Source organism: Teleopsis dalmanni, chromosome 2 (assembly GCF_002237135.1).
Source record: "Teleopsis dalmanni isolate 2A chromosome 2, ASM223713v2, whole genome shotgun sequence".
Lineage (NCBI taxonomy): Eukaryota > Metazoa > Arthropoda > Insecta > Diptera > Diopsidae > Teleopsis > Teleopsis dalmanni.
Window position 1 is genome coordinate 120,943,300 of NC_051847.1, and position 9,104 is coordinate 120,952,403.

Sequence of the window (9,104 nt, forward strand, 5' to 3'; positions counted from 1 at the left end):
TTTAAAATTTTCTAAGTGTAATTTTATGTGAATAAAACTTTATTTATACAAACAAATATATATTTATTATTATTATTTTTTTTTAAATAAAAACTGTTTCTTTTTATAAAAATATTTAGTTTTTTTTCAATTTTTTTTCAAATTTTGTCAATTTATTTTATTTTCTAAACATTTCATACATTTTGCTCTCAATTGGATTAAAAAGAGTTGTTTTAAGCGGAGGTGTTCCAGCTTCGGCAGTGGAAATTTTAAGTGATAACGCTACAGCTGTTATGTTCAAAAAGAAAAAAATCCTCAATCCCATTTATTAAAATTTCTAAGTCATACATTAAAACAATTATATTGTATATCAACCATATACTATTATATATACTAAACATTATTCATATCAATAGCTAACAATGCAAAAAGTGATAGCTAAGGTCACGTAAGAAAATGGGAGAGAATTCCATAAACAATATTCTTAAATAAAATCTTTATAAAAATGACCAATTAAAAAAGGAAATGCGTTAAAAAGAGAACATTTAAATGAGAAAACCAACCATAGCAGTAGGAAGCCTTTATATTTCTAATATAAGAAATCAATCTTGCTTATCTGAAATGTAGATACAAGATATTCACATTATATTCACTATTGCGAAGTTTTCAAAAATGTTCAAAGTTTTGAATTATTTGACATATTAAAAATTTTTTACATTTATTTTAATTAAATAAATAACTTCTGTATGACTAAAAAAAGCAATCCTAGCACAACTCGTTATCCTTGATAGTCTTTATTTTCCATATATCTTATATAGTTTGAGTTTTACAATAGCTACAATTTTTCTTGAATAGCAAAGATTTATTTACAAAACGTTAGTTGTTTGCAAGGCAAAATATTTTTAGATGTCTGATCATAAAGTTTATACTATGAATTAATTTATACATACAACTTTACTTTAGAATCTTTATTAAAGATCCGTGATAAAAATAGAATAAAAACGGAAAACCGTCGTAACAAGTATAGCATTTAAAAAAACTATTAAACAAAGGAACTACAAAAACTTTTTAAAACTGCCTACAAAAAGATATTATTTCTTTGTAGTAGCGAGTTTAGATCTACAGCCTAGCCTCAGCTACCACCAAAACAAAATGTACTTCTCTAAGATAACAGAATATCATTTATATCAGAAAGTATATGGAACTTTGTTTTACTCTGAGCTAAAGTTTAATATATGCTAGAAAAGGAATATTACATACATGGTTTTACAATATGGCACAAATCAGAAAAAAAATTTCGAAGGCTTTGTTAGAAATTTCCAAATACATGTAATCTGAGTATATAATTTTACATTACTGCGTAAAACTAAAAAAATTATTACTATTGGAATATTATTAAGTACACTTTAAAAAAAGGCTATATTAATATTAATATGGAATTTCATGACTTAAAATCAAATCTAAAACTATCTTATCTCAACATATCAGATACTATCAAATGCATTCCAAAGTAAATAGGACATTTTAAAATAGGTATTTATTAAAGTTTATCTATCGGATAATATATGCATTGAAAAAGCAGAGCCTTCATTGTTGTGATATTAAAATTTCGTTTCATTGTCACGTGTATTCTTCTGAAGAGATGAAAATAATTTTTGGTTCTCAATTCATTTGTGAGGAACAAACATTGCACATACTTTGTAGTAGCGCAAATATTCTGTTAAATTGCTATAAATTGAATCTTTTTGAGATGTTCACTTCCAATCTTATGAAATTTAATGAAACCTTGATTAATTTTTTATGAACTCGTGCCAATTTTGTTAAAATTTGCAATTATCATTGGTTTTGGTTGGTCATCGTTCATATATTCATTAATACTCTGTACTCTGCCATGGGATAAAGGTAGTCTACACTTGATAGTAATATCATCATTCATGGTAATCATCCACGGTATAAACATTCATTAGTATAAACTTGGTTTCCCAATTGAAACATTCTCTCTCATAAAAGTTTAATCAAGTTTAAAACATAAGCTAATATAGTATTTTTATTTGAAACCCATTTTTTAACTAACAACCCAAACATCCTGTCACTACAAAGTTAATAGTTCTGATCTATTTGTATAACTGTCATACAATTTTGACAATAGATAGCCATACTTAAAATACGCACTTTTAAAAAGTTCTGTGAAGTCAGAACTTGTGTTGTCTTTAATATATAAAAATATGATAAGAAAAAATGGGAAGGCATGTTTAAAAATATTTATTTACAAATATTTATTATTAGTAAAAATCTTTATTTTTTACTCTTAGTTAATTTTAAAAATTCTGAGTTTTAAAAATAATAAATCAGAAGCAACGAAAATGCATCACATATAACGTAACACTTATAAACAAATATAACATTATTGTAAGTAAACCTATTAAAATAAATGCATTTATTCATACATATAAATATTTTGTAAATATTAGTTCAATATATTAGTAAAAAGAACCGAATAAAATTAATAAATAAATTATTTAAGACAAACAAAATGTTATATATAAAAAATCCTCATTACCTAAAATATATACTCATTAAATTAGATGTAATATTTGTGTATGTAATTGTGTGTATTAAAAATGTGTATATTAAGAAATAAAAAATTTAAAACAAATTAAATGCATAATCAACCTTATCTTATAAATCAAATATAATATTTTAAAGAATAAATCAAGCAAGTTACAGTTATATATGTTATTAAATATAATTTAATTATAAATAAATTAGCGTAAAATAAAATATTTGTTTTCTTTTTGATAAATTATTTAAAAATGTGTAGAATTAAATGAATTTTATTATATAAAAAATACAAGAAAATAAAAAATTTAAATAAATGATATATTAAATAAAAAGTTGATATACAAAAAAATTAGTTTTGATTTATTTGTTAGCAATATTGAATTGTTTTTATTAAATTTTTTATTCAGATTTTAATTGAAATGTGCTAATTTCTTTAGAAGATTTTAAGGCATTTAGAAGAAGCAACATTAATTAATTTATTCTGATACCCAAACGGAACTGTCTAGAAAAAAAATTTTCTTTTACCATCACACATTAAAATTAAAGTACTCATTTAAAATCTGTGCTAACCCTAAAAAACGCGGTGTAACACATAGATACATAGATAGCATATAGCTCTTCGTTCTACGTAATTCGATACTTGTTACGAAGGTGTAAGGAACCATAGAATATTCCTAATGCCTTCTCATCACTGTTGGCTATTGTCTATACTACTGCACAACACAACAGAACCTGCACCATACCATGAGAAGAGACTCATAAAGCGTGATATTTGTTTATCGAGAGGTGCCCTTATTATTTGATTGCTTGATATTTTGGTTGAGTCTCTAGACTGACAATCTTTAGACTAAAATAACAACATCTTTCACGACTTCGAACTTATAGTTGCCAATAATGACGTGGGCTCCAAGACGCGCAAGAAATTGGTTCGCTGACAGAAAGTACTTAATTTTCCTTATTTAAAACAAGACCACTTTGATTCGTTCGTTTTTTTATGTTGGAAAAATCTGCCATGTCGGTGCGGGTGCTAAAAATTTTAGTATCTTTCGCATAGTGCAATCAGCATTACATTTTTAAAAAATATTGTTTGAGTATGGTTGAAATCTACTGATCAGATTAACGTTTTTAAGATTATATTAAAGAAATCAAAGGGTTGAAAAAAACAAGCAAAACTTATTAAAAAGAATTAAATGGAAAAAATCTAAAACGCATAAGATCTAAAATTCCAATGAAACTCAATCGTCGAAACTAATCCATGGTAACAAATACAGATTATTCTTTTATGATCTCAACTAAATATTTAAAATTATAAATAAGGCTGCTAGAAAATTGATTTAATATTTCTTTTGAAGTTATTAGCAAAAATTACTTTATATATTTGTTAAGAGCATTGAGTATTTTTAAGAACATGAGTAGAGTTTTTTTGAAAATCTGAATGCCAACATTTTCCTTTATAGCACCAATGATATAAATATGCAATCTTGTTAGATATACTTTATATGACAATTAACATCAATTATAACGAAATAACTCAGAGTTTTTGATTAAAATATTAGGATGAAGAACAACTCTTCTTCACAGAGGTATTTGAATGACTCGTCTTTTATTTTAAATATGAAGTGAATGAAAAAGCGGAGAGGAGGTTTAATAATGCCTAACGTATCGTCATTATGTCGTCACAATAGTAGTATACCCGGTTTGCACGGACTAAACATAATCCTCCTCACGTATCAACCGTTTCTATCCTACAACTTTAACGGGAATACTTCAGAATAGGATCCCTATGTTGGTTTTTCATTAAAAAATTTTGTTTTTCTTTATTAGCCTGCGTCCAGGCCTGGTTTAGGTTTATATGTTTTTAGCGAATTTCTAGATGGTATTTTTCTCATTTGAGTATGGTCGTAACGAATCGGTCTATGGCGGTCTAGTTTTCTTCAGATAGCACTATCTTCATTGTGATATTTTCGACATTTATTTCACTGACTATTGTTTCAAGTGATATTCTTGCGGTGTTCGATCTGTTGCATTTGAAGATGGTGTGTTCAGTGTTGTCTTTGTCTGCATCTCCGCATATATATTTCGGATCATTTGCTTTGCAAATGCGAAAAAGGTATTTTTGGAAATATCCATGACCAGAAAGGGATTGAGTTAAGTAATAGTTTACTTCGCCAGTTTTCCTCTCTGACCATTTCGCTACATCTTGGATCAATCCATCTTTGAAAAGGAAGATGGTGTAATTATATTTTTGTTATCACATTTTCAAATTTAAATTTGTCTACCTTAACAGATATATGGTATTTTAAATAAAAGTGACAAATTTGCTATTATCTTTCATAAGGTTTATTAAACCTAAAATTTGTTTATACATTTTATTACTTAAATACTTTACACATATCATTGGAGTTACATGATAACTGTACCACTGTTTATCAATTGTGCTTCAGCAAACTAATTTTTTTCACACAGTATGATTACTAATATGTTCTCATAGAATTATCAATTACTATCAATTGCAAATTACACATAACCAAAAACAAAACTTGTAAAAAATCTATAAATCCAGGGTTTGATTAAAAAGCACGTATGCCCTATAAGCCATTCAAATCCATATAGCAACACCTACAATAATTACAAAAATAACAAAGAGCAAACCAAATATCAAAACCAAGGCAAGCAAGACCAATTATTTTTAGCTATAACAACAAAATTGCCCATAATGAGACATAAGACGTTGTGCTTAGCCTATAATGGATTGCACCGAATTGGCAACAATTGCAGGTCAAGTCCTGCAACACCGAGTATTAGACAGCAAACGAACGTTCGAGTAAAACACAAATGAGATGTAGTCTCAGCTGCAATACCCGTACAGGCTTGGGCTTCGACTCAGGCTTTGATGCCGTTTTAATGCTGACAAGAAAATTGTGCGATCGATCCATCAATGAGCACGTAATTTTAGGATTCCCTACTTAGCTGCGGGCACTTAAAAACGATATCGTTGCAAATGTTGCATCCAGTTCAGTTCAGTTGCGCATGCTGACGTCTTATGTCTATTGGTAGCAAATTGAGGCAACGTTACCAGACACAATGTTGCCATCCAAATTGCAGTATCGCAATTTAAAAGTTTTTAGCATTAAATGACAAATTTGTTCGCCGAAATGTAAAAATATTAAAATAATTTTTTTAAACAATTGCAAACAGATATCAACAATGGTTGTTATGTATTGTTGAGTTGCTTGAAAATATGATTATAAGTTTTTACTTATATTTGTGTTGTTTTTTTTTTGTTTTATAGCAATTCAAAGTGATCATGTAACAAGTGTTGCTAGCACGTTTAGTGTTGATGATCGATCACGCTACAATTTTGTCTGATTTGAAATAATTTTTGATAGTTTTGTTTTAAAATTGCTTTTTGAAAAGCAACGGCAACGGCAGCAGCAGCAGCAGCAACAACATCAGCAACAACAGCAACAACAGCAACAACGATTATATTATCAATAGCAAAGGGAAATGTTGCGGCTTTGAGATTGTGGCTTTATTGAAGGTGTTGATTTGATTACTTTTATATAAGTTAACCAAACCACATTTCGAGGATCGTGATGCACAATTGAACAACAATTTTATATGCAGTTTTTTTTGGATTTTGGTAAAATTTATTGCAATTGCATGAACAGCACATTCCTCTTTGGCTTTAGTACAATCTTAAAATTCAAGGCATTAACCAAGCACCCAAAAATATCTCTAAATGTGAAAAATGATTTGACTTTAATGACTGCCACTGACTGTGGTTCCGTCAGTTTGGTTTGAGAATTAACGTTTTAGGCAAAATAACGCCATTCAAGTCGGTCATAGAGCTTTTTTAGTATACTCATATAGGTGCACAGATAATGTGTTAAATTTGTGGCCAATTTTTGTTGTTGGAATATTATATAACACAAAAGTGCATAAAAATACATGTCTTCATACATTCCAACGGGTGTTAATCGCAGTTAACTAGCAATTCATGGCTGATTTTTTCATTTGATGAGATAATTTAGTTTTTGCGGCTTATTGAAATGTTTATACTGAAAATGATCGAAAAAAAAACGTGGGAATTTTTTATAGATAAGAAATTATAACAAAACAAAAAACAAAAACACTAAACTATTTTTACATAAATTTATTAAGTTTTTACAATTAGAAAATATATTAATCAATAATCAAAATGAAAACGAATTATCAATATATAAAGACACGTCATCTCTGGCGTATGTAAAATAAGACAAGGCATCTTTGGCAAGAAAAGACAAAGCATGAAAAAAAGGGGTAGATAAAAACAAAGAAGAAGAGAAAAGAGAATAGAGCAAAAGCGAAGAAAATAATAGAAGAGAAGAGAAGAGAAGAGAAGAGAAGAGAAGAGAAGAGAAGAGAAGAGAAGAGAAGAGAAGAGAAGAGAAGAGAAAAGAGGAGAGGAGAGGAGGAGAAACAAAAACGAAGACAAAGAAACGAGAAGATAGGAGAAGAGAAGAGATTAGATGAGAAAATAAAAGAAAACAAAAAAAAAAAAAGGATGAAAAGAAAAGGAGAGAGGAGAAAAGAAAAGACGAAATGAAAAGACAAGAAAAGAAATGAAAAGATAAGAAAAGAAAAGGAAAAGAAAAGAAAAGAAAAGAAAAGAAAAGAAAAGAAAAGAAAAGAAAAGAGAGGAAAAGAAAGGAAAAGAAAAGAAAATAAAATAAAAAGAAAAAAAAGATGAGAGAAGAAGAGAGAAGAAATCACACTTACGAGTACATATTAAATCTTGATATCTTATAAAGCTTTTACTACTTTCGCAATTATTTCTTAAAATAAGTTTTTAAATTTTATCATGTGGTTATATTATTGGTAAGATTGACATAAACATTATTTTTATATCACATTTCAAATAATTAAACATAATATATAATAATTTAATTTATTTAAATGTGATTTAAATATGATAAAAATAAATGGGGATATGATTGCAACGTAGGATTCCAGTAGAGCACTGCATCCATATTAATACCCTATGTTGGGTAGTTTCTAATATTAGATGAGCAAAAGCAAAGCCAAGTAGACATAAAGTATTTGGCTAGAACTCCAAAATAGAGATAATAGCATTCATTTGGATAATTCCTAAATTAACTTGTTGGCAACTTCAACTCTTTTCTACTGTGGATGCGCATTCCTATAGCCGATCAGTTAACTCAGCTCTAAGTCTAGCAGTTATTTGCACAAATGAAGAGAATCTTCTTCTTTTCAATAATATATAAATTAGAGTAGTTGTGAGTTCACTTTTTTAAATATTTCAGTATTTATGTGAATGAAATAAAAGCTTATAAATTATTTTTTATGTCTGTCTTCATATATATATATATATATATATATATATATACGTGCGTCTATATAAATATTGCTGACGTTTCAAAGCTCCTGTCTTAGGACGAATACTTCGCCTTAAGGAAAAGATCAAAAAACTTCGAATATCCGGCGATATTGATATAGAAGACTATATAAAAAACAGAAATAAAAGCTATATATGTATATGGTTTTATTTTATTGACATCTGTTTTTTTTTTTAGAAACGGAAATACATATATAAATTATTTTATTATTTTATAACAGTATTTTGTCAGTGAGTAGTAACATTTAGTTAAAAACAGTTGTATAAATGAATGTATAAATAAATAAGTTGGCTGATTTTAAAGAGAAAATATCACGTTTTGCATGTATAATGAATGCTTTTGTACTTAAATAATTAATAGGAGTTAATTGAAGTAAGACAATTAGGCGTTTTTATTTAAGTAACACATAAACCTAAGTGCAACTTCGACATTCAGAGTGAAGTCATGTCACTAATAAAGTACAATCGAATTATGAAAATAATTTAAAGCTGTTACCTTAACAATTTCCCTTTACTTGAACCTCTTAAACCTTTCAGTTACAAGTGTCTTAATGCGAATATTTGAAAATATGCGGCGATCGCGCCAGAAGCGTAATTATAAACGAAATACGACCAAAGTTTCTGTTTCCTCGAACGTTAAGTACTTACTTTATGCGAGTACTTAATCATAATTCATATTAAAACGGTTTTCGGCAATAAATTGGCATTTAATTTAATTCAATTTGAATTACGTTTTTACTTAGCTGAGTTATGCATAACGTAGAACCCCCACAGCGTAATTTTCAATCAGTAATACAACCGAAAAATTATCATGGACTCAGCGCACACAACAGCAACAAATGCGTAAACTTTCTCATAAAGTGCCACACTGTTTATACAGATTATCAAATTGATTCCAATTAACACTTGCCACCGCAGGAACCACGACGGCAACAATGCCCCAATGCAAGCCAATCCTTTCGCATTATCCGCACAAATACATTGCTGTCCTTATACCCGTACACATGAGTACGCGTAGTATCTTTCGTCGTTCGGCGTTCAGCGTTCAGCGTTCGGTTATATACAAATATTTTTATATAAATTATATTGGCATGATATAAACTTTATTGCTTGCTATTGTGGCTAAAAAATTGTTTTATTACTGGATATATGACCAGAGTGTAGT